The following is a 26991-nucleotide window of genomic DNA, read 5'->3' on the forward strand; positions in this document are numbered from 1 at the left end:
TCAAAGGGTATGAACTTACAGTTAGAAGAGAATAGATTCTGATGATCTAGTGCACAAAACTTGGATTATAGTCAACAATGTTATATTATATACTTCAAAGTTGCTAAGAGAGTAGATATAAAATGTTCTCACTACAAAAAAGAAATGATAACTATGTGACATGGAGGTGTTAAATATATATATTTGTATATATTGCATAGTATTATACTATAATAGTGGTATATATTATATTATATTAGCAGGATTTATATGTGCTGTATTATATATTATTATATATGCAGTGTATTATATATATATAATTGCAGGATATATATCAAATCAAGGAGGTATATCAAATCAACAGATGGTATACCTTAAAATTACACAGTATTATATATCAATTATAGGTCTCAATTATATATCAATTATATAAATTATTACATATATACTATATCCAATTTATCTCAATGTAAAAAAAAACTTCAATCATCCAAAAAAGTTAAAAATAAATGAATGATAAAATGTTATGAAGCTAGTAAGTAGTAGATGTGTAATAACTGTGGGTTGGGATGGGGGTAAGTATTGAAATTTGAGATGTGAAGTTACATGATTATATCTTAGGGTTTCCCTCACAATTAGTATATTTCTAACTTCAATTATTAAAGGTTATATAGATTATAATATAGTAGAAATAGTCCATACTTGAAGAAATGTTTCATATTAGCCCAGAATTAAAGCATACTTTTGCAAAAGAAAATGTTTATCAAATCTACTAGAAGGTGGAGCGAAATATTTGTATTTTTACCTGATCAAAGCAGCTGATCATGCTGTCAAACAAAATGGAAGTAAGAAAATGGTCAGCTTAGTTTCCAAGCTGAGCAAATTGATAAAAGTAATCATTTCAAATATTTCATTTTTATGCCTTAAAAATAGGAATAATTTTTCTTAAACATGATTCTTATTTCCTCCATGATTTAAAAAAATCACATATAGACACATCTGTTGTCAATATCTTCTGTAGCTTAATAATACTGGCTTGTTGAGAATTATCAGAATATATAATTAATTCAGATAATGAATTGTGAACAGATTTACGGATTAATATTGGTCCAGAACATCAGTGTTTTAGGGAAGAATATGATGATGTTTACAGTCAGCGCATTATTAGCTTCATTAGATGTCAGTGTGGTTTTCAAGTAAGTATTTTCTGAGATTCCTCCGTAGCCTTGAGTGAGAAGATGTTTTGCTTTAGAACATGGAGGTTGAGGAATTGGAATAGTTGCAATAAGTGCTTGTGGTTCATGAATTCCAACATTTTCTTCTGAGGAAATAAATATTTGGTATTTTTATGCATATCTATCAAAAGCAGTATTTCAAGGACACAAAGAATTGTGTATTCATTTGCTATATTTTACTTCCTTAGTCCTTAAAGTCCTTTTGGTAGACTGAAAAAGGTCATACTGGCCATTGTTTGGGTTGCACTTAGGGTTGAAAGGAGCCTGGTTGTTCTGGCTGCTAAGGCATACCCATGTCCTTTCGCAGCACCTGCTGTGAGCCAGCAGCGCTGAGATGGCCTCAGCCCAGGGTTGGGTTTACCTCTATCCAGTCGGGCAGTATTCGCCACTGTGAGTATGGTTAAAACCTAGGTTTTTATGTGGAAAAACTCAGGCCAGCCTGTGGTGATATATATTCTCCTAGTCTACTGTAGTATCATTTTAGCGCTTTTATTACCAGTCATCAAACACTGTATCTAGGAAACATGAGGATAAATTTTGGTACATTCAGAAACTGATGAGAAATAACGAGTAACAAGAGAACAGGGTACTTTGGGAATATAAGATCTACTGAATGAGAAATGTTTTGTTCTGGCTATGGATTTGCTGCTTGGCGAGAAACTCCACTGCATTGGTTTACTGAACTGGATAACGTTTTCCTGACCTTTTGCCTGGTGCAGCAAATAAAATCTTACTATTTTTTCTTTTTTCCTCAGTGTCTTTATTAATTTGAATTTCGCTTTCTTACCTTATTATATAGTTAATTTTTAATTTCTCTTCAATGTGTTTATTAGGTGGCCATTTAAAATAGAGTAATCTATTTCTAATTGCAGGAGGTTACGCTTGATTTTCCCCCCAGTCCTATTTTACAGTAAATTGAGAAAACAGGGTAATACATCACTTCTCCTTTTAATTCCTTTATAGATTTTCTCTCAGGGTCAGAGGGTGTTATTCTCTCATCTCCAAAAAATTGTTAGAAGATGATACACTGAAATTAACTGGTTCCCTCTTTATTGTGATTGTGATTGCCTTTCTTTCTTTCTTTCTTTCTTTCTTTCTTTCTTTCTTTCTTTCTTTCTTTTTAGGGACTCATGATCTGTAATGTAAAGAAAATCCTAGGGAATACACTAAAAACTGTTAGAACTAATAAATGAGTTCAGCAAGGTTGCAAGATACAAGATCAATATACAAAATCAATTCTATTTCTTTATACTTGGCAATGAACAATATAAAAAAGAAATGAAGGAAACAGTTCCATTTATAATAGCATTAAAAAATGCTTAGGAATAGGGGAGCCTGGGCAACTCAGTGTGTTGAGCGTCTGATTCTTGACATTGGCTCAGGTCATGATCTCCAGGTTGTGAGAGTGAGCCCTGTGTCCCACGCTGTACTCAGCAAGGAATCTGCTTGATATTCTCTCTCTCTTCCTCTCCCTCCACTGTATCCCCACTCACATTCTCTCTCTAAATGAGTAAATAAATATAATCTGTAGACAATACTTAGGAATAAGTTTAACAAAGGAAATGCAAAACTTGGGGCACCTGGGTGGCTGAGGGCGCCTCTGCCTTCGGCTCAGGTCATGATCCCAGGGTCCTAGGATCAAGCCCCACATCAGGCTCTCTTCTCAGCAGGGAGCCTGCTTCCTCCTCCCTCTCTCCCTGCCTCTCTGCCTACTTGTGATCTCTGTCAAATAAATAAATAAAATCTTTAAAAAATGCAAAACTTATATTCTGAGAATGATAAAACATTTTTGAAGGAAGTTAAAGAAGACCTAAATAAGTGGAAAACATGTTTATGGATCAAAACACTTTATATTGTTAAGATGACCGTACTCTCCAAATTAGTCTTCCAATTCAACTCAGTACCTATTGGAATCCCAGTGGTGTCTCCACACAAACTGACACAATGATTCTAAAATTCATGTAATTGCAAGGGAACCAGAAAGCCAAAAACAATTTTGAAAAAAAAGAAAAAGTTAGAGGCTTTAACGTTCTAAAATTTTTCTATTTTAAAACTTACCATAAAGTAAGAATAATCAAGACAGTGAGTTACTAATACCTATGTATTAGTGAAATGTAATTGGCAGTACAAAATTAAATCCATATGTCAATGGCCAACTGGTTTTAACAAGGATGTCAACACCATTCAATGGAAAAAGAATACTCTTTTCAACAAAAAATGTTGGGATGACTGGATGGATATTTACATGTTAAAGGAATGAAATTGTACACTAACCTCACACCACATAAGAAAATTAACTCAAAATGGATCAAAGACCTAAATGTAAAATGCCTGTAAATGTAAGTCTATGAAACTCTTAGAAGAAAACAGTAATCTGCATGACCTTGGATTTGACAATGAATTTTTAGGCATGACAACAAAAGTACAAGCAACAAAAGAAAAAAATAAGTTGTTCTTCATTGAAGTTAAAATTTTGTATGCTTCTAAGAACACTGTCAAGAAAGTAAAACAACATCCCATGAAATAGGAGGAGATATTTGCAACTCATATTTCTGATAAGACTTCTATCCAAAATATGTAAAGAACACTTATATCTCAATAAAATGGAAAAATATTCCAATTAAAAATAGGGAAATGATACATGTCTCCAAAGAGGATATACAAATGAACAACAAACACATGAAAAGATCCCAACCTCATTAGTCATCAGCAAAATGTAAGTCAAAACCACAATGAGAGAGCATTTTACACCCACTGGGATACCTATATTCTAAAAGACAGAAAATAAGTGTTGGCAAGAATATAAAGAAAGTAGAACCCTCACACACTGCTGGTTGGAATGTAAAAGAGTGCTACCATTTTGAAAAATTGGCAGTTCCTCAAATAGTTACATACAGAGTTGCCATATGTCCCACGGTTCCACTCTAAGGTATTTACCAATATAAATGATAATGTCTAGCTACCAAAACACTTGTGCACAAATGTCTATGGCAGTATTATTCATAACAGCCAAAAAGATGGAAACAATCAAAATGTCAATCAGCTGATGAATGGATAAACAACATGTGGCATATTCATACAAGTGAATATTATTCACCTATAAAAAGAATGAAGTACTGATTCCTGCCTCAATATGGCTGAACTGTGAAACCATGAAACCATTATGTTAAGATAAAGAAGCCACTCACCAGGGACCACATATTCTAGAATTCCACTTCTATGAAGTGTCCAGAATAGAAAAATCCATAGAAACTGAGTAGATTCGTGAGATCTTAGGTTTGGGGATTAAGAGGGAGGTAGATGGGAGAGTGCCAGCTAAAGGGTACTCTTTCTGAAGTGATAAATATGTTTTAAAATTGACTGTGGTGATGGTTTTGCATATCTCTGAAAAGTACACTGAATGTGCACTTTAGACCAGTGAATTGTATGGTATACGAATTAAATATATGAATGTTATCTCCAAAAAGGTGTTATAAAAATAAAACAGGAATGTGACTCTCTATTGGCTTAGAGCCAGGCCACACGCTCTTTGCCTGTTTTGGGGGAGAAGTTCCATCTGAATACATGAGTCGTACTTTTCCCAGAACAAGGGTAAAAAATGCCAGATGGTAAAAAGAGCAAAAGTCTACCATGCATGTCCTTGAGGTCCTAACGAAATTTGGTCTTTTCAGGACTGGGAAAGGAGGACTATATTAGACTCAGTGGGAGAAGCAAAGGGAGGGGATTTAAATTTACAGTTGTTGAGTCATGTGACAGGCATCAATGCATTCATTAAAACACATGTACAAGAATGTTCTAGCAAAACTAGTTATAATAGCCCCAAATATCCATCTTTAACTGAACAGATAAATTGTGGTATATTCAAACTGGAATGCCATAGGGCGGCAAGAATGAACCAACTACAACAGCACAAAATGTTGTTGAATCTCACAAACTTAATGGTGAAGGAAAAGAATCAATCACAAAGATATAAACTATATGATCTCTTTAAATAAAGTTCAAAAATAGACTCAGTTGATCCATGTTGTGAGAAGACAGATTAGTGTTTGTCTTGGTGGGAGCTGTGAATGAAAGCAGAGGAAGAAGGGCTGTTGAGGTGCTGACTATGTTCCGTTTCTTGGCCGGGGGCTGTTGACATGGGTATGTTTACTTTGTGAAAATTCATTGAGCCATAATATCTTTCTTTATGCATCTTTCTTTATGCAAGTTATACTTTGCTAAAAGTGGGGGAAAAAAAAAAACTTTGAAAAGCTTTGTTTATTTTCTGTAGAGTTAAGCTGTAAATCACGTTTCTCTCTCATGCAGAGGTAGAGAATTTGCCCAAGGATGCAGTGGAGGGATATCACTTACAGGAATCAGAGTTATGGGGCATTTCCTGAGCATGCAAAAAAACAGACCCTTTCCATCTTATCCATTTCATTTTTATTATCTTGGAACCAAACTGTCCAGCCGTTCTCCTAAATGTCAGGTTAACGGTGGTAATGGCCATTCTGCCACATTGGGAAGGCTGCTCAGACATCCTCCCATCCCAACTAGAGTTCAATGGAGATAGGAGATGTAGATGGGAGGGCACATGGAGTAGAGGACAGTATATTTCGCCACAGTGTAATTATGTCCAAATCAGGAATCATGCTCAATCTTTCAATAAGAAATGTAATTAGTAACTGTCGGGTCATGGTTCTTCAAACTGTGAATTGGGGAGGGGATCTCACTTTGTGTTCAGTGAAAAACTAAAAATTCTGTGCTTTGATAATGAATAAAAATAATTTTTCTGGTTATAAATACAAAACTACTACTTTTTTTTTTTTTTTTGGAGATGACAAGTTTTAATGACACAGCCAACACTCACAATCACAGTTGGCTCTTCAGACAACTTGATCTTTGGGGCAGGATTTTGTGCAGAGTCAAGCAATACACAGAGCACAGGAGCGACAGAGGTAACATTCTGGCTTCTAGTGAGGGAGCAAGATAACTACCTCTCATGATCAAAGTACCTTTTTATTCTTCTTAAATAAAAACCTGATTTACTCTGGCCTCCTAAGAGGCTCTGATCCCAGGCCCCCGTTCCTTGACAAGGGATGTTGCCCTGTGCGGGGCCGCCTTAACCAGAGGCCACCTCACCAGAGCCAGTTCCAGTCCTCCGGAGTGTCTTATCCACAACACACAGAGCAAGGCTGGCGCAGGCAGGGAACACACGGGACAGAGGGCAGCTTTGGTGGTGCTGGTTCGGGTGCTGCTTCTTCAGTGGATTTTGGTGACCGCCTCATGGATGGAGGTAGCCACATAATCTAGATTTTTCGTGGTTAAGCCACACATGTTGATCCGACCACTTGGCAGCAGGTAGATGTGCTTTTCGTTGACCAGATATTCAACCTGCTTGGGGTTCAAGCCAGTGAAGCTGAACATTCCAATTTGTTCAGTGATGTGGTTCCAGGTTCCAGGCGTCTTGAGGGCTTCTAAGCGTGCCCTGAGTTCAGATCTCATGGTCAGAATCCGGTCAGCCATTGTCTTCACATTACCTGTCCATTCCTTAAAGAGCTCAGGATTAGAGAGGGTACAGGCCACAATCTGTGCGCCCTGAGCAGGAGGGTTGGACCAAGTAATTCTCACAATCTTCTCTATCTGGGAAAGGACCCACAGGATGCTATTAGGATCTTTTGCAACCACGGTCAGATTGCCCACTCACTCATTGTAGAGCCCGGAGTTCTTGGAGAAGGACTGAGCGCAGAAGAGCTCAAATCCTTCAGACACGAAATAGCGAATGGCCCAGGCATCTTTCTCTAGGTCTCCAGATGCAAAGCCCTGATAGGCTGAATCAAAGAAGGGGAAAAGAAACCGGCGTATCATGACGGGCGCGATCTGCTGCTCCGGAGTTGGGTCAGTCCCAGTTGGGTTGTGAGCACAGGCATGGAGGACAAAGATGGAGAACTCGGGGGCACTCTCCAGATCATTCAGGAAACCTTGGAGATCAAGTCCTCTCTTCGCTGCATCCCAATAGTGATAGGACTGAATGTCTTTATATCCAGCAGCAGAAAACACACCATTATGATTCTCCCAGGTTGGTGAGGACACATAGACAGGTGTATCCTTGTTGTTGGTTCCATTGTACCATCGGGCTAAGAACTTGGCTCCAATTCGGAGTGCCCCTGTCCCCCCTAGAGACTGCACACCTCCAACCCGCTTCTCCTGGATAGCTGGGCTGTTATCCCCGAGGGCCAGGCGGGAAGCACAGGTCTGGAACTCACTGAGGCTGAGGATAGGCAGGTACTCATGGTTCAGACTGCTGTCATTAGTGAGCTTCTGCTCCACCTTCCTCACGACTGGCAAAACCCAGGGCTGGCAGTCATCTGTGCGATAAGCTCCCACTCCCAGGTTGACCTTTCGGGGGTCCGGATCCTCCCAGAAGTCAGCAGTGAGCTTAAAGACCAGGACCGGCTGGGCCTGCGGAACCTCGGCGAACACAGACGGAGGCGCCATGGCAGGAGAGCTTGAGACAGGCGAGAGCTTTCACCCTGCGTCTGGAGCCACTGGGTCTGGTCTAGACACGGCGACTGGAGGAGACTCTCACCTTCACCTAGCCCCAAAACTACTGTTCTATATTGAAATGTTATTTTCATTGAATAGAACCTAACTTTCCTAAATTGGTCTTTTGCAGATTGAAGTTCGTGTATGGATTATTAAGAAAAATCTTTCCAATAAATGTGCTAGGGCACGTTTCAGTTAGTGTGACATATCAGGGAGCTTGGGTGAGAGTGAGTGATACATTCATCTCTTTCATTTGCTGCAATCCTTCCTTAGAGCCCAGTGAGTTTTAGCTGGTGTTGATTGAGAAAGGTACCTTCTCTAGTGTGGCAGAACTACCATTTTCATAAGCATACAGAAAATTAGCATGACTTAACTGCTTGAAAGGAAGCAGAATGCTCTGGTCTTAAATGTATTCATCACTTTGTGGGAGGAAAAGCCACAATGAGTCCTTTCTTTCTCTTTTTCTTAACTGAACAGCAGCAAATGATATTTAAACTATCTAGCAACAAAAAAAATCCAATTTTCACATTTTTTTTCCAATGTGAAAAAAAAAATGGCCTGCCAAAATTCCTTTCTATGGCACAATGATATAGCTAAGTTAAAAGCCCTTTTGAGACAGAGAATATGACAAGAAAAGTGACACACACACACACACACATGCACCCCCACCAAAGTGGGCTTTCCGAGAGCTAGAATAAAGCCACTCTCATTAAGGTTTCTCACACTGGTTTTTGTTGGCAGCACTTCTCAGGAATCATTTCCTCCATGAAGGAAATAAAGTGCAGCGTTGTTCATGACAGTTGCAAAAGGTGAAGGAAGAATTTAAATGGAGAAAAGCAGTTAAAATAATATCTGAACTTTTGAACTTCCTCATCAGATAATTATTCTTTAAAGTCTTTACAAGATGGGAAGGGAGAATTAATGCCACTTAAAGTGTTGAATTTTAGAGGAATACTATCATTAAATGTAGTATTTCTCCCATAATTTTTTGACTGTTGAGTACAGGCATGACAAGAATTTAATGAAGACAGTTCTGATTGATAAGATGGAGTATAAACAGAAAGTGCTCTTAAGTAGTAAGGTGTGTCTGTTTGGAACTTGAACTTGCCTCCCTTTGCTTAGAAATGTGCATAACTAATGCAAAACACCTGTGTCTTCACCCCAGCTCTCTCTCCTAAGTGGCAGGTCTGCATATCCAACTACTTTACTCGGCACATCCCCTTGAATGTCCCACAGGTACCCTAATTCAACATGTTCAAAATAGATCTCATCATCTCGGTCTTCTCCTGCCCCCCAAAATTGGCCCTTTACTATTTTTACTTTTTATTAACCGTTGCTAAACCAGTTTACAAAATCCTATGTCTAGGTATCATACTTGGATTCTGCCATCTACCATGCTAGTGGGACCTTCCAGCCAGTTCCCTCCCATGTACCTCCTGAAGCCACCCACTTCGTGCATCTCCAACACTTACCTGTTTGGAGGAGGCCACCATCATTCCTCCATTGACCCCTTTGACATTTTCCTAACTAGCCTTCCTATAGCCATCCATTCCTTTGCCCTCTTCAATTTGTTACCACCAGAAGCATCTTTCTAAAACTCAACTCTCGTGTCTAGTTGCTGGGTTTCTGGCTTGGATTCAGTGATGATCTTATTACTCATGATCTTACTACTTTAGTCTCTGTGATGCCCCCTGTTCCTATTGTCTCTGAAGATGCCCAGCTATCTTTGGTGGCAGCTAAAGAAATAACAATTGAGGCAGCTGTCTATCAGATTTGCTAAGGCCCAAACCAACCCACAAAATTGCCTAGTTTAAGACAAGGGTCCTTTCCGTGGGATGACGGTAACAAGACATTTAGTTGGTTTTCACTAGCTGCTACGACACTGGTGAAAGAAAGTCCATCTACACAGTTTCTTATATCGCCAGACTCTGGGTGGCCTCTTCCATGTACCACCTAAGTGCTTCCTCACACGATCTCTCACTTTGTCCTGAACACAAAGTCTTCCGACGCCCCCCGTGGATCTACCCGACATTACCCTATTCGTGGTTACTATGTGCTTCATTTACATGAGGTTTTGCCTCTTATTCAGCATGGGAAGAGAGATCTCATAATTGGGACAAACAGAATAGATATTTGAACTTAGCCTTTGGCTCGGCTTCACTTAGTGGATTGCAGCTAAGTGGATATCCTTAGTTCCCCTTAGTTTTAATCCTAAAATGGTCCCGATCTCCCTCCTATTTTATAATTATTTTCACATATCTTGTTAACACTAAAAACATTAATTTAGTGCATTATATTCTTATGAGGATAACACAAAATATTTCCAGCATGTGAGACCACCTGCCGAGTCTATGAAAGGGTTCATTTCCCATATGCACCATTAGCCTAAAATCTGATTTTAATGCAGTAAATTTTCTTTCCGATGATACTACCTATTCTCATTATTTTCCCTTCCTACCATGGCTCTAAGCAGATAATTTTCTCTCAGATTGCCTTTTTGCCATGCTCTCTTTCTTCTGAAGGCTTTTACACTAGTAGACCAGATTGCCCCCAGACCACTGGGATCTTACCCCTCCTCTTTGCTTGGCTACTCTGTAATCTTAGTTTAGACTTCATTGCCTCTGGAACATCTGGGTTAGAGCTTTTCCTATTTACTTCCACTTGCCCTCCCCCTTCCCTTCATGTGGCACCTGACACACTTTGTCAGGTTGCTTTGAGTATCTGTATGTTCTACAACGGGTGGGGGTTCTTGCCTGGCTCTTCCTTGCATCCTCAAGGCCTGTTGCAGTATCTGGCCCAGAGTAAGCCCTTAATGATCATTTCTTAATGAAAGAATGAAGATATCACTCCACTCATCACTTAATCAGTGATTCAGTGCATTTACAATTTATGTAAGTCTCTGATGTTCTCAGACATGGAAGTTTTGTTTTCTGAAATTATATATTTGTTTCATTTCTTAAAGAATCTGATGTATCCTTACTTTAAATTGTACTTCCATGTTTATTAAAGCCATTGCTGCTAGACAGTAAAATACAAGAGGCATCTAATACTGCCTTAAGAAACGTGTTTCATAGTAAAAACTCTCCAGGCCAATCTGTCTGCACTTTCCATTGTATATTGAAATTGCTCATGTTTGTGTCTGTGTAACCTGCAAGACATTAAGGGCCTCAAGGGCAGTGACCATGTCGTATTCATCTTTGTACCCTCACAGCCTCATACCTGGTGCAATGTCAGCAGTCAGCAAGTGTTTATAAAAATGCTGAAGATAAGCCCAGAATTCAAGTCTTGGCTGTACTATTTTCTATCTCTGACACCTATCTCCATACTTAGGCTCTCAATGCCTCAGTTTGTTCATCTGTAAAATGAGGATTTGACTCATAGAAAAGATCATCTTGTGGGGATATTTGGAAATATTACATAAAATATAGTATGAGTGTCTGGAACATAAGGAAATTATGAATAAGCTCCTTTGTAGAGAATTCTGGTATGTTAGAATATGGATTTTTCTTTGTCATAGGCTGGCAAGACATGGTCTCAGATATACTAAAATCTTTGCAAGAGAAACAAAAGAGGCAAACTTCCCAATTTTTATATTAAGGATGTTTGTCTGAAATAGAAAACAAAAGGAGATGTTGGGAGGCAAATAAAATGCACTATAAGACAATTTGTAGAGCGTTCAAATGTATCAGTTGCCTTATTTGTCTTAGGAATATTCTTTTCAAAAAGGAGAATGAAACTGGACAAACAATATTCTCAGACCATAAATTCCTTGAAAATGAGATGCACACTTGGAGATGGCTTATAGAGAAAAGGACAAGAAAATCATAGCAGGACTTGCTTTTTCCTACCTAAATTCCACAGAGTTGTCTGTAGTGTGTTCATGTTTTATTGTTTCAGAAATGATTCTTCATCTTTTCTTTGAAATGACAAGAAATCACCAAGAAAAAAAGGTCCTCTAGTCATCATGTGTTTAGGAAAGTCAAGATGGTAAACATTCACATTATAGGACTGGGAAGCAAAATTAAAGGAAAAAGAGCTTGGCTTTTAAACCAAAAGCTTCAAATTTCCCAGCATAACATGTTTCCGTTTGTTCAGACTGAGGTGTTTGCTGGATTTTGGGCCCTATATTATTTTATTCATCTTAAAACTGTTTCTTTCCTTGTATTGGTTTGTCTGATGATTTTCATATCATGTTAGTGTTATTTAGTGGGAATTTGTAATTTTTTTCAATTGTTGCCTATTCCTCTGTAATTATTGTAATTGCATCTTATTATATAATTTGTGTAAATACATGCAATCATGGAATTAGAGCATGTGGGTGGTGATATGCGATGTCACAATTGCAGTGGTAAAAGATGTATAATTTTTTTAATCTTTGGGGGGGGGGGAAATAAGTAAATATAGTAATTTCAGGAGAGAGCATTTTAGTTGTCTGAATTGATTGTCCAAAGAAGTTAACCAAACATTTTTATTTAGATGTGGATCAGAGGTTTGGCTTTTACCTGTATTGACCGCTAAGAAATTTGGACATCTTGGTTTTAAATAATCAGTTTGATCGCTGGTGAAACACTTTAAAGAAAGTTTCAGTATTAACTTTAAAACACAAAACACTGGGGTGCGGGGTGGCTCAGTCATTAAGCATCTGCCTTCAGCTGAGGTCATGATTGCAGGGTCCTGGGATCAAGCCCCACATTGGGATCCCTGCTCTGTGGGAAGCCTGCTTCTCCGTCTCCCACTTGTGTTCCCTCTGTGTGTGTGTCTCTCTCTCCCTCTGGCAAATAAATAAATAAATAAATAAAGCACAAAAACACTGAGGATCATATGCTTCTAAAGACAACTTTCTTATAGATTGTTATCAATGCAAGCTTGAAGACATATTTATTCCTTGAACTGGATGTTTATTATCAATATTGACATCTCTATCTATAAAAATAAAAAAGGTTATTCTGTAAAATTTATGTTGACATAAAGATACAGGTAGTGATATATATGCCTTTCAGAATCTCTGTGACCATAAAATTTGTTCTTCTGATTATGCATTAGGTAAATAAGCACATTTAGAAAGTAGTCAAGGCCAAAAAAAAAATATATATATAGCCTAATTCTAATTCAGCACCCACTGGAACACTAGATGATTAAAACCAGGCTTTAATAAAGCTAACCCCATTAGCTCTAGGATTCCCTTTGCATAAAGAGAGCATCTACTGAGTTACATTCATCTTTAATTAAAGAACCACACTTGATTTTAGAAGATGCTGGAAGCACATAGGCTCAATCAAGGAAGGCTTGCAACTAGTATGGATCTTTGTTAGGATATTAACATGTTCATAAAAATACCTTGGTGGTAATAATGATCATTTGTGTTTTTGAGAATTTGGAAGGTGAAGAGAAAAAGTGCTTTCTACTAAAAGACAAGATTGCTCTAGTTACCAGCATTAAAAAAAAAAAAAAAATCTCTGAAACATTCATGGAGAATTTATCTCCTGTGGAATGACTGCATTCATAGTTTTTAGAAGGAAAGCTATCTTTTGCCTTTGAACCAAGAAAATAATCCAAATTTTGGATTTGAAAACAAAATTTCCAATACTTGTGCTCTGCAGAAATGTTTCTGAAACAGAAGTTGCAGGTGGGAGGCTGGGAAACATGACATGTCAAGGAAAGAAGTGACTCAGCCACCTCACACAGTTCCTTTGCACAATCGTTAGCAACCCATCCCTTGTTCAGCATCCTAAGAATCTTTTTGTTTTCACTTTAGTTCCTTTCAGAAGGGAAAAAACAAAACAAAACAAAACAAAACAAAACAAAATACCTCTTTGTACCCTACTCAGATATCATACATTGATCTTAGAGTTTGAAACTAGTAGAAACTTCATGATCCAGAAATTTTGTCTTCCTCTTGTGAACTCGGTCTAAGTTTTCTTTTTCAGGGGAAAAGTAAAGCTTCTTTAAACATCAAGATTTAGGTATCCACTGGAAAGTAAATGAAGTTATTACAGGATGGGATTTTGAAGCAATCTTCAGTGATCAGTAAGGAGAAACCACAAAGCTTGAATAAACTTTTCTGTATTTCTCTTTTAACTAGTTAAAATGTAGCTGGTGTGTCATTGGCTTTGTAAAAAATAGGATTATGTTTGTCAATGCAAAATTTGAGACTTTTTCTTTCTTTTGAGGTATTGTTCTTGTAATTAGTATGTATCTTAATGTTATTTTGGCTGCAGCTTTATGATCCAAACGAGTTTTTCCTTATGTATTGTTAAATGAAAATGTTATCATGGTTTCCCTATAAATTATCTTTGTAGTGTTAGATGCTACTAAAATTTTAGTATAGGAATTAACAAAGTATGTTGGTAAACATATAATATATAATAAATATATACTAATATATAAATATATAATTACTATATATTTATTATATATAATACATAAATTATATATAAATATATATAATAAATATATAATTAAATATATCATGAACAAACTGAAAAAATATACAAATCCTGAGTAGAGTCTCAGATACACTTCATCACAATTAAATCCTCCTAGATTAATTGTGGAATCTCCCTAGGAATTCCTTCAGGGTGAGTGGAAAGTCAGTTGGACAAGGATCTGAGCCCTCCCTTATTCAACTATACAAGTTTTGATTTAGAAAAGGAAATTTTGACTTCATTATTTGACTCTGCCTGAAGCCAAGAGCTTATGTGTCTGCTTTACTGTTTCTCTTTGCTTATATACAAAGGCAAAGAGGAATTTTTCCCTTCAGTTTATAATGAAAGTACTGGCATAAATAGCCAACACAAAATAAAGTCAAAGAATTTAAAAAAACAGAGTAAACAATCAGAGGGGTTTTAAGTCGCAGGGGGGTGGGAGGTTGGGGTACCAGGTGGTGGGTATTATAGAGGGCACGATTGCATGGAGCACTGGGTGTGGTGAAAAAATAATGAATACTGTTATGCTGAAAATAAATAAATTAATTTAAAAAACAGTAAAATTTGTGATGGACAAAAACTGACTGAACATTGCTAAAAAGCAAGCTAGGAAAAATTGGACCAAATATAGATAGCACAGTCAAAATGTCCTGTATTTATTCCTGATCTATTTTTGAGCTAGGATCACTAACAAATATATACAGTGTGATTAAATTATTTGGAAAAAGTTAACTGTCAACCTACACACACACACACACACACACACACAAACACACTCCTGTTGCGCTTGCTTAATGCAGTTATAATTTAAACTTTTCCTTTCTTATTTTTAGTAAGTGATTTATTATTTAAGTAACGTACTAAAAGTTATTATTTTTAAAGAAATCAAGAAATTGTCTTTTTCCTAAAAGACACCCAACGGCAAGTTGATCACGTGCTGAAACTTGTTCTCTGACTTCCAACACAGTTTGAAAAATGAGGAAAAGAAGAGAACTCAATAAAACGTTTCTAAATGTGGGGGTCACTTTCACCATCACATCGGTATTGGAAAGCCAGAAGAATGAGTTCCCATGCTGAGCACTGGACACTCCTGTCGTTCTCGCTGCTTGAGCATTTGTGAGATTTTGGTACTTTAGACCACAATGAACAGTCTCTTTAGCTGGACAGCAGTACAGATGGCTATTAAGTGGACTGTTATCTATTATGTACACACATTATACACACGCAGAGATTTAAAATGAGTTTTACTGATGTAAAGTGGCCTCCCTCATAACTGAAGGATCATATGGATTCCATTCTGCCCACTTCTTATTTTCTTCTCCATATTTCTTATATTTATAGGTTGGGTTTATTAGAGTATCACTTAAGATCCTAAAAATAGCATTAAAATGCTATTTTTTTACTTCCTCAGGGAAGCACCTCTCCGCTTCTTTTACTAATGTCTTAGTTCTCAGACCTTCATTATCTTTCTCTTTAATCACAAGTACAGAACTTTCTGAACTGGTTTGCTTGCCTCTGATTTTACCCCTTTAAATGCATCTTTGCAACTGAGAGATCTTTCTAAAGAACAAATGTGACCCCAACACTCCCAGCTTAAATGGCTTCTGAGCTTCCTTGGCACCCTGAGGATTGAGTGAAAATTGCTAAGCACAGCTTGGACAACCTATCCCATCTGCCATGCTTGCCTCTCAGTTCCTCTACTCCAGGTAGCCATGTTATTCTGGGGCACTAATCAGCTTTTAGTTTTTCAAATGCACCATTTTGTCATACAATTCCCACTCCTGCATTGCTTCCACACCTCACAAATCCCTTGCCTTTTTCCCTCAAGGGGTTTCTATTCATTTTGTAAGGCATGGTTCAGCCATCTTCTTGGCTGAAAAGTTTTTTCTAACACCCTTGCTCTCTCTCAAAAAGACAAGGTGCCTTTCTTCTGTTATCCACAGGAAATTTACCCATGGTCGCACTGGGTGTAAATGAACCTTATATCCAACTGTCACCTCTGCTAGGCTATAAGGTCTTTGATTTTAGAACTTGTATTAACTCATTTTAACATCCCCGGTGTCTAACACTGTAAGTGCTGAGTAAATGTAGGTTGAACCTAAGCTGAATTCCCAGAGATGAAGTCAAGAGTTCTTTAAAAAAAATAATAAAATAAAATAAACTTCTGACCTTTTTTCATTATGATCTTGGCAAATTCAGAATATCTTTACCCTAAAATAACTTTGTAATCAGGGAGTTGAAGCTTGAGTGAGAATGAGAACTGTAGTACTAAAGAATGAATTTTTTAGCAGTGTGTAAGATATAATAGAAAATTGCTGTAACCAGTTTCACCAAAGACTGCTAATAAAAATCAGAGAAAACGCTGTAAATATGGCGTTAAATAAGGTGGAAAGCTGTGCTAAAGCTTGAAGATGGAAATATTTGTGGAAAAATAAGTGGTGAGAAATAATGTCCTCACCTTGTTTTGACATGCTGTATTCATTTTTCTGGTGATGACTATATTTCACATGTAAATTAGAAAAAAAAAAGGAGAGAAAGGAAAGTATATACATGTCATGTCCGGGAAAGAAAAGTCAACTATCTTAGAATAGCTTCTCTGGTCAGCTCTCTATATATTACGGTCTTTTGAAGTAGTGGTGAATTTTTAAATCTTACCTTCTACAAAGAAATAACAAAACTTGGAAATTTAAAAATCTAAGCTATTGTAAATTCAGTGACTTTTCGTGAGTTAATCTCATTTTTTTTAACATCTGTTGACCTTAAAAACAAAAACACCAACTATTTTACAAAAAAAAAAAAAAATGAGTTTATTCAAGAATAGAGAAATAGAATTTGGGGCAATCAAAGCATGGCAAACCATATCCAAGTCCAGAGAACAGAGGAGAGAGTCTTGCTTTAACGGAGGAAGAAAGAAATTGGGAGGGACTGTTTTAAAGAGTTCTGGTTGGTGATGGTTTCTCATTGGCTGAGTGTGGCAGTTTCTCATGGGCAGAGCTGTTGCTGGGCAAGGAGAGATTCTTCCTTACTCCTGCTGTAGTATGTAAAGTAAACTTCCTACTGTTTGAGGTCTTAGCATTGGGGTCTGAGAGCTCTCCCTTCAGGGTGTTCCAACTCCATTTTTAATGAGGATTCCTTTATTTTTACACATCTGAAAGGGAAAGAGACATATGACTGATCATTGATGAATTTCAAAATCATGTGCCATAGAAACTATAAAGAAATTTAAACTAAAATATTGATATTTAGGTCTATTTTTTTAAAACCTGCCAGTTTGGATATAATGTCTGTCATTGAATAGTCTACTGATCTCCTTTACTAAAAATGGCCAAAACCTAAAAAAATAGCACCATAAGTATACATAATCTGGAATGTTAAAACGTAGTTTATTCTGAATGCTTCAGAGATCCTGCTCCCAACCACCTCTGGAAAGCTTTTTATGCATAATAGCCATGCTTCATACACACTCTACCCTGCTGAGCTAGCCACAGCTAGTTGGATCAGAGAACAGGGGCAGCCCGAAGTCAACTATGGGCTAATCTTACAAAATGAAGGTGACCAATCCAGCAGTTTGTACTAGAGAGTGACTGGGCAACTAGTCAGATACTCTCTTGAAGAGTTTGAATACAGAAACACAAATAGTAGATTGACACCAAAACCCATAGTCACATAGGTAACAGATAGTAGGCAGAGGTCACAAGAAGACAGAAGACAGAGAAGGGAATAGAGGGTCAGAATTAGGCAGAGCAGGGGAAACCATCATTTATCGAGAGGTTAGTGTCAGGAAAAGTAGGAGCCACCAAGCAGAATCAGAAATTAAAAAAGACATGATTAGGGTAAAGTCAAGAATAGGGGACAGCCAGAATGAATAGAATATGAAGTGCTAGTGGCAATGGATGTAACTACAGACTTAAGAAGTTTGATGATGAAGGGAAGCAATAGTTTAGTGTCAGTTATGCTTGAGGGACTTTATTTAGGATGAAATGGTGGTAGGAACAGACTTATGGGCAAGAAGAAGCTGGACTATAAAGAAGCAAAGTTACCAAATTTGGCATGACCACAGAGAAGGAAACTGAAACAAAATTTATGATAAATGGCTTAGCTTTTGAAAATTGGAAGAAGGATTTTTTTTCTTGGACACAAAAAGAATGAAGAACAGATAGAGGAAGATAAGAAGAACCTGAAAGAAAATGAGAGAGTAAAAGAGCTCTTCTTTTCCTGTCTTGCTGATTTTCAGTATAAAAAAGAAGAGGAAATTGTAAAAAGGGAAAATCGGTAAAACAAAAAGCTAGTTCTTCAGAAAAAAAAAGTCAATAAAATTGATAAACCTCTAGCAAGACTGACTAAAGTACAAAGAAAGAAGACGCAAATCATCAATACCAGGATAAAGCAGAGATATCACAAATTCTGCATTTGTTAAAATGATCACAGTGGAATACCATGAGCAATTTTGCACTTATAAATTTGACAGCCTAGAAGAAATGCAGCAATCCTTTGAAAACCACAAACTACCAAGCCTCAACTTGAATAGTCCGTAACCATTAATGAAATTGAATTTGTCATTTAAAAGTATCAGAAAAGGAAACCAGGATGTGTAAAACTAATTCACCATTTAAAAAGCAATCAATATAATCTGCCTTATCAGTAGGCTAAAGGAGAAAAACATACGATCATATCAGTTGACACAGAAAACCATTTGACAAAACCTTATACCCATTCACAATCAAAATTCTCAGCAAAACTAAGAATGCAGAGGAACTTACTCAAGTTGATAAAGAATATCTACAAAAAAACAACAGCTAGTATCTTATATAACAGTGAAAAACTGAATGCTTTCCCTCTAAGATGGGAAATAAGAAAAGTATATTTGTCACCACTCTTCTTAACCATAGTTCTGGAAGTTGCATCCTCTGAAGCAAGGAAAGAAAAAGAAATTTTAAAAGCATATGTATTGAAAGGGAAGAAAAAAACAGTTTAAAAACTATTTTTCTGCAAATGACAGGATAATCCGCAGAGGAAATTTCAAAGAATCTATCAAAAAAAAAAAAAAATCCTAGAACCAGTAAGTGATTGCAATATCATCACAGGATAAAAAGATCTATATGCACAAATCAGTTGCATTTCTCTATATTCACAATGAACACATGGAACTAAAAATTAAAAACCCAAAGCCATTTACAGACAATCCAAAATAAGTGAAATACTTAATATTGACTTAACAAAAACGTGTACAGAACCTGTATACCAAAAACCACAAACTATTGACAAAAGAAATTTTAAAAAGACCTAAATAAATGGAGAGACATACTGTGTTTATGGATTGGAAGACTTAACATAGTAAAGATGTGAGTTTTCCCCAAACTGATCAATAGGTTAATGCAATTCGTTTCAAAATCCAAGCAAGGTTTTTCTGTAACCATAGATGAGCTTATTCTAAAATTTGTATGAAAAGGCACAGGCCCTAGAATAGCTGAAATGATAGTTATCACTCTACCTGATATTGTCACTAACTAGATAGTTACAGTAATCAAAATAGTGTGGTATTTCTGGGGGAATAGGCACATATTTCATCAGAATAGAGTAGAGACCCCAGAAATAGACTGACACAAATATGCCTAACCGATGTTCTGCAAAGGTATGAAAGCTATTTAATGGAGGGAGGATAGCATTTTGAACAAATCATGCTAGAGAAATAGGACATTCCTAGGCAAAAGAAGGGAACTTTGACTTAACTCCACACCTTATAAATCAATAACCCAAAATGCATTGTAGACTTTAAGGAAAAATGTAAAAAATAAAAAATTCTAGAAAAGACATTAGGAGGAAATCTTCAGGATCTGGGACTGGGCAGAGTTCTTAGACTTGACAGTGAAAGCATAATCCATAAAAGGAAAAATTGATAAATTACATTTCATCAAAATTTAAAAGTTTTCCACAGCAAAGACCCCATTTGAGAGAAAGGAAAAATAAGATACAATTTGGTAGAAAATATTTGCAAACCATGTTTCCAACAAAGGATCATTATATTGACTATGCAAAGAACTCTCAAAACTCAGGACTGAAGAAAAAAAGAACTATCCACTTAGGAAATGGGAAAGATACGAACAGACATTTCACTAAAGAAGACATGCATATGGCAAATAAGCACATGAAAATATGTTCAACATTATCAGTCATTAAGTAAATGCAAATTAAAACCACAATGGGGTATCACTGCACACCTACCAGAATGGCTTGATAAAAATTAGTGACAGAACCAAATGCTGTTCAGGATGCAGAGGAGCAATCACTCACACATTGCTGGTAGGAGTATAAAAAGATAGAGCCATTTTGCTCATTTGCCATAGCATTTGCCCATAAAACTGGTGATTCCATCGGTAACGCTCTTGGTAGTTTTTCTTAGAGAAATGAAAACTTAGGTTCACACAAAACACCTGTACAGAAATGTTCATAGCAGCTTTCTTCATAATAGCCAAGTATTGGAAACAAACCAGGTGTCCTTCAATGAGCAAAATGTTAAACTGTGGTACACCCATGTCATGAAATTATATGGAGCAATAAAGGAAACAAATTGTTGATACAACTTGCATATATCTATAGAGAATTATGCTTAGTGGGAAAAAAAAAAGTCAATCTTCAAAGGTTAGTATCATTTATATACTACTTTTAAAACTACCAAGTTAGGGGCATCTGGGTAGCTCAGTGGGTTAAGCCTCTGCCTTCGGCTCAGGTCATGATCTCAGGGTCCTAGGATCGAGCCCCACATTGGGCTCTCTGCTCAGCAGGGAGTCTGCTTCCCCCTCTCTGCCTGCCTCTCTTCCTACTTGTGACTTCTCTGTCAAATAAATAAAATCTTTTTAAAAAATAAATAAAAAATAAAACTACCAAGTTTGAGAACAGATTCCAGGAAGTTGGGGGAGGAGGGAAGGATGGTCAATTTGGATATAAAAGATATTTGTTTGCCAATAATGGGATCATCCAGTTCCATCATGAGCCCTGCTGAGGTTAGATTTCATAGATTTACCACAGAAAAATTGACGTAATGAAGTGTACTTAGAAAAATGTGATCCCAATCTATGACCAGCCCAGATCCCAGTTAGTAAACACCATACAGATATTCGCAGAAACTATAATGCATCAGCTCAACACTTCACATATTCACGTTCCATTCCAATGAAAAGGTACTGCATACTGTACTCCTGGGCTTTTGAAAATGTACCAGATGACATCCTGGTGAAAACATGGTCAAATAAACACAGCATGATGATACTAAATTGAGCATGAGAGCCAGGTAGGGGGAAAATCAGCACTTCGGTGATGCCAAAGAGTGAGAAAGACAGATTCCTGCTGTTTTTTGTTTTTTGTTTTTTAAGATTTTATTTATTTATTTGAGAAAGAGCAAATGAGAGAGAGAGAGAAAGCAGAAGGAGAAGCAGACTCCCCACTGAGCAGGGAGCCAGATGCAGAGTTCAATCCCAGGAACCCTGGGATCATGACCCGAACCAAAGGCCGGCATTTAACCGACTGAGCCACCCAGGGGTCTGTCTGCCGGGTTGCAGTGTGGGTGAGTTGAATTAAAGGCTTTTTTTTTTTTTTTCCAGATAAAAGAAATACTATTTCTATCTTCAAAGCCCACAAAGGAGAGTCTGCTCAGGGGCATTGCTTTTGCATTCCATCTCCAATTCCAGCTGTGAGGAATGAAATGCAGACATTGAAGAGGTGCTCCACTACCTCAGTATCTAGAGACAATGTTTCTATTTAGGAAGGTTCATTCAAATCACATTTCTTGATGGCAGTTCCATCTCCTACATCTTAATATTCCAAACAGTTACTTTTATGGAGGGACACAAATATTTGTTGAGCAGTTGGATGAATCCACACATAAAACTAAAATCAAACTTTATTTCTACCAGTTTATTGGACTTTATGCTGGATACCAAAATATTTAATACACTGTCCTTTCCCTAAAATGTTGATAACGAGAATTTTAACATGTCCCCTTTTATCCGCAGTGTCATCTTTGCTGAAAAACTAGTTTAAACCTGTTTCTTTAGTGAGAAACTCATATGCTGTCACATACATACTAAAGTCCCTCTCCACCCCTACCCCTGGACTGGAACACCAGCAGTCATATTAGCTTAAAAATCCAGGGTTTCAGATCAAGGACAAGTTCAACTAATAGTATTAAGAGGTTCCAAGAGACCCTAAAGGTTATGAAATATGTAACCTTTTGTGTCTAAACATTCCTGACCAGTACGGACCCATGAGCAATAATTAGATTTTTTGTTTGTTTCTTTGTTTTTTAAACTAAAAAGAATAATTATAGCTGGCCTCATTTCCTTAAAGTTTCCAGCAATCTATTTGAATTTGCCAATTCGAAGCCAAGGACTTATTTATCTTTGCCATCAGAGTAACTTATACTAGAAGATCACGGGGTGAACAGACCACAGCAGAGTCCATTTTTCTGCCTTCAGTCAATACTGTACTCAAATTAATTCAGAATAAGAACAGTCTGTCCTTTGCTTTAAAATTTCAAATGGCAGTCTTTCACGAAAATGCATTCAGGAGCTGTAAGCCCCATCATCACTGGGAGTCCACCTAACCTAGAGAAGAAAAGCGGTAGTGAGTTCTGTGTGTCCTGCGTGTTACATTCCATCATTACTTATGTGTTCTGAAAACAAATCTATAAGTAAAAACCTAGATTGTTATTTTTTTTTCCCAAGAAAATGGATATAAACCTTTCTTCCACACCATAAACCTGTGGAAGATACAGATCGCCATTTCAACAACTGAGCTTGTTTTGCTTTTGTCAACTTTAAAGAGATTGGATTTTAAGAGATAACTCGTGGCAGAACTGTCTGGAAGAGATGGTTGGGACCTGGACTGACACATTTTAATCCAGCAACACTAAAACCAGGACTTTAAACACATGGGTGGCTTTCATGTCTCCCTGACTACTGACACCTGACTGTGAAAGGAACAGTTACCTCCGCACCTCCCATGCCCCTGCCACGTTGGTGGGAAAACTGAGCAAATAGATCTTTTTGGTAGGATCGAGGTAATGAGCACCAGCAATTCCATGACTTTTCTTTTTTATTTTCTTTCTTATTATTTTATTTTTTTTTCTTGTTACAGAACTAAAGCAAAGTAATAGTAAAAAACAAAATAACAAAAGTGCTAAAAGAGAAACAAGTTGCATGATTTTGCTATTAAGTGATAATCATGGCAAATAAATATTTTTCTAAAATTAAAACAGCATGCTGATTTAGAAGATGCAAGCATAGAGAAAACAAATCCAAATCCATCACCCAGCCATCTCTCTATTCACACCTACACATAATTATGACTGTAATTTTTATAAGGGTCATTCTCTCTGTTGTACCCTGCGTCTGGAATTTTTATTCAATTGAACTTTTGAGAGATCTTTCTATATCAGGAAATATTTTTTAAAATCAATTTAATGGATGCAGATTATTCTTTTAAGTGGATGGATGGATGTTTTAGAAATTGTGCAACCCGTCCCTTATTTATGAGAAGGAAAGTTGCTTCTAGCTTTCTGTTCTCTGAAATAATGCTTCACTGAAGCTCTTTGTGCATGTATCTTATACCTAATAGCTCTAGAAAAATTTCTAGAAGAGGAATTACTGGGTGAATTTTTATGTCTATTTCAAGACTGCTGGAAAAAAAAAGAAGAAGAAGACTAAGCACTTATGCTTTCACTAGTAAGGAGTAAGAAAGGTGGATTCCTCATACCCTTATCAGTATTACTAATATTTTCCCAACTTTCTAGGGAAAAAATGAAATATTTACCCCACTCATTAGGTAGAAATTATAGATCATTTGTACTAGTAGCTTTTTTATGAATGGTGCAAACAGCTTTTCACAGATTTATGTGCCATTTTATCCTGCTATTTCCAAATTGGGATTTTTTGTTATGTCTGAAATTGCTTTCGAAAGATAAATCTTTCATCTTATCTTATAAATACATACTTCATGTCTATCATGTATTGCAAATATTTTCCAAATTTGTCATTTGTCTTTTGACTTGTTTGGGATGTTTTTAAACTATGTATGAACTTTAATACCTTTACATGACACCTAATACATAATTTTACATCCAGCTTTTACCTTTTTAACATTGTATTGTTTTTACTTTCCCTCATTAAAAATTTCAAGTAAAATATTTTAATGATTATATAAAATGTGTTTTAGGAATGCACCATTCTTTAATCTTACTGTAATGTAGTTTCCTAGTGATTTTTTTCCCTACTCCTGGTTATATTGATATTTTATGTTTCTTACCATCATAAACAATGCTGGATTAGAGGATAGCGAGGTGATAAGCAGACAGAAAAACTAAAGTAGCTGGTCTCTTCAAAATTTTAGTAACAGGAGAGATTCAAAATGATGGGAGAATCTTTTTTTATCACCCTTGATAAAGGGGCAAAGACTTAACAAAGGCACAATTGTAAAATCTTTAAAAAAAAAAAATGATGGGATGCATATTAAGAAAAAATAGCCCTGCAGTGCCTGGATGGCTCTATAGGCTAAGCATCTGACTCTTGGTTTCAGCTGAGGTCATGATCTCATGGGTCCTGAGATCAAGCCCATGTGGAACTCCACGCACAGCAGGAAGTCTGCTTCAAGATTCTCTCCCTTTGCTCTTCCACCTGTGTGCCTGTGTGCATTCTCTCTCTCTCTCTCTCTCTCTCTCTCTCTCTTTCTGTCTCACACAGACACACACACACACACACTCTCTCTGACTCTCTCTCTCTCTCTCTCTCTCAAATAAATAAATAAATCTTTAAGAAAAAAAGAAAAAATAGCCCTGGAGGAAGATGAATAAATAATCAGGACAATAATACACTAAATGTGTGTGTTTTAGTAATTTATGGTTTCAAACAAACCTTGGAGATTTTTTTTTCTTTTGCATTTGTCCCATTTGTTTTAATGCAATGTAAGTTCTTCTGTTCCTTAGCTGAGGAGTCCTCTTGTGATCTCTATCATATTTTGTTACCCCTGGTAACAATCAAATGTATCCAATCTCTTTAAGTTTGTCTAATAAGTGGCATTATTGCATCATTCAAGCATTTAAATTTGATTGATGAGTTTATCCATAAAGGTTGTTCGCAAATCTGTTAAAGTCATTTATTTCTGATTCTGGTATAATTGTGTACGCCAATATTAATGCTGCTTTCCAGAAGATTAACCATATGTTGTAGGGCCTAATTTGGGGTTCAAAGTAGAAAGTGGTGATCTTTTCAACATGTGATTTATTGGAGGAAAACGAATGGTGATGGAGACAATCTGGGAACAGACAGTTGGGAGGGAGCCCCCACACAGACCTTGTATTACTTTGCTGTTATTCAGCAGTTTATAATGTCGGACTTCTAGTACCAACCAGAGAGAAATATAGCCTCACATTTTACTACCAACTCTGTTGTTTCTGTCTCTCTCTCCTCTACACCAAGACCAGAGAATAGAACATAAAGGTCGACACTTTATCTTAATCGGACATGTTTTGAATATTGTACTTGTATTTCCATCCTTCATTGGTTTTTTAACATGATGTGATGTACTATAGCCATATTCATTATTGTGTGCGGCACCAAAATTATGCTTCCGAAGTGTGACTTTTAATAAAAGGAAATGCTTGTGATCGTTTGTGCCATATCAACTGTGTCCCATCAAGTCCTTAATATACTGTAATTCCTTAGAGGCATTTTCCCCGATTTCATAGCAATAAATGCAGCACATTGGTTCCGTTGCCATACCTAGGTTTTAGAGTTGTTTTCCACAATGGGTTTTGCTTGTAGTTTCTGTGGCATTCACCGAAATCAGTTGGGTGAGTCTACCCCAGCTAGTAAGGGTCAGGTGCATAACTGGATAGATGTAAGTGAAAAGGTGCCTTATTTCGGAAATGTGCAGCTCTACTCTTGCCTAGCCTCAGTATTTGTCATCTTTGTTCTTCAGGATATGGCCTTTTGCCATCCCTGCTCCCTCCCCCAACCCCTGTCCAGGGCCAGTTAATCACTCCCAAGCCTTCAGGTGCTGTTCTTGTCCATACCCACACTACATTTTTAAAGTACCCGCCTCTATGTGTGTGTCTTAAGGGCAGAATTCAGGCTTGTCTTCCGTATATCCTCAGGGCTTGGTGCCTACTGTGCGCTCTCGCACAGGGTGATAACTGGGTGAATCCAACTGAGTGAACCCAATCTTGCCACCCTAACGTATTGAATGAGTAACACATGCAACTGATGATGAAAGAGTCTGGCTTCCTTCAAGCCTTCCTTTCTTCCTTTCGAAATATTTGCTGAGTGCTTGTTTAATCCTGAGTGCTTGTTCTTGGCTCAGAGACCACAGTGGTGAAAATGAGAGGGAAAAAACCTGCCTTCAAGGAGTTAAAAATCTATTGAAATAACTCAATTGTCTTTTTTGTCCAATTCATGTGTTTTTCAATTTCAGCTTGGATAAACAAATCAAGCATCCCCTCATATTAAAAAAGTAAATTAAAAACTGTGTCTGGGACTTTGCTACTGGCAGCTCAGAATAGCCGAGAAACACAAAGGGCTGTGTAGTCCACTAGAGTGGCCGCTTGCCACATGTGGCTGTGAGCTCATGCAGTGTGCTAGTGTGAATTCAGAGGGACAAAAACTATAAAATACATGCCAGATTTTGACAATGGGGTACAGAAAAAGGAATGCAAAATATCTCATTAATAATTTCATATTGATTATGTGTTGAAATAATTTTTTTATATTTTGGGGTAATAAAATGTTATTAAAATTAATTTCACCTCATTTTTTAAAAATGTATGTGACTACTAGGCA

General features: G+C 37.0%; 1 protein-coding gene and 1 pseudogene across 2 annotated transcripts in view; one reads left to right on the forward strand and one right to left on the reverse strand.

The window, feature by feature from the left end:
- Positions 1–26991, forward strand: part of ST6GALNAC5 (ST6 N-acetylgalactosaminide alpha-2,6-sialyltransferase 5) — a 169337-nt gene that overhangs the window by 28449 nt on the left and 113897 nt on the right. The gene's annotated exons all lie outside the window — the stretch shown is intronic.
- LOC309842446 (aspartate aminotransferase, cytoplasmic pseudogene) lies at positions 6011–7778 on the reverse strand (annotated as a pseudogene). Its single transcript has one exon. The product of its transcript is annotated as an aspartate aminotransferase, cytoplasmic pseudogene (transcript).

The sequence above is a fragment of the Mustela nivalis genome (genome assembly GCF_964662115.1).
Source record: "Mustela nivalis genome assembly, chromosome: 10".
NCBI classification, from domain to species: Eukaryota; Metazoa; Chordata; class Mammalia; order Carnivora; family Mustelidae; genus Mustela; species Mustela nivalis.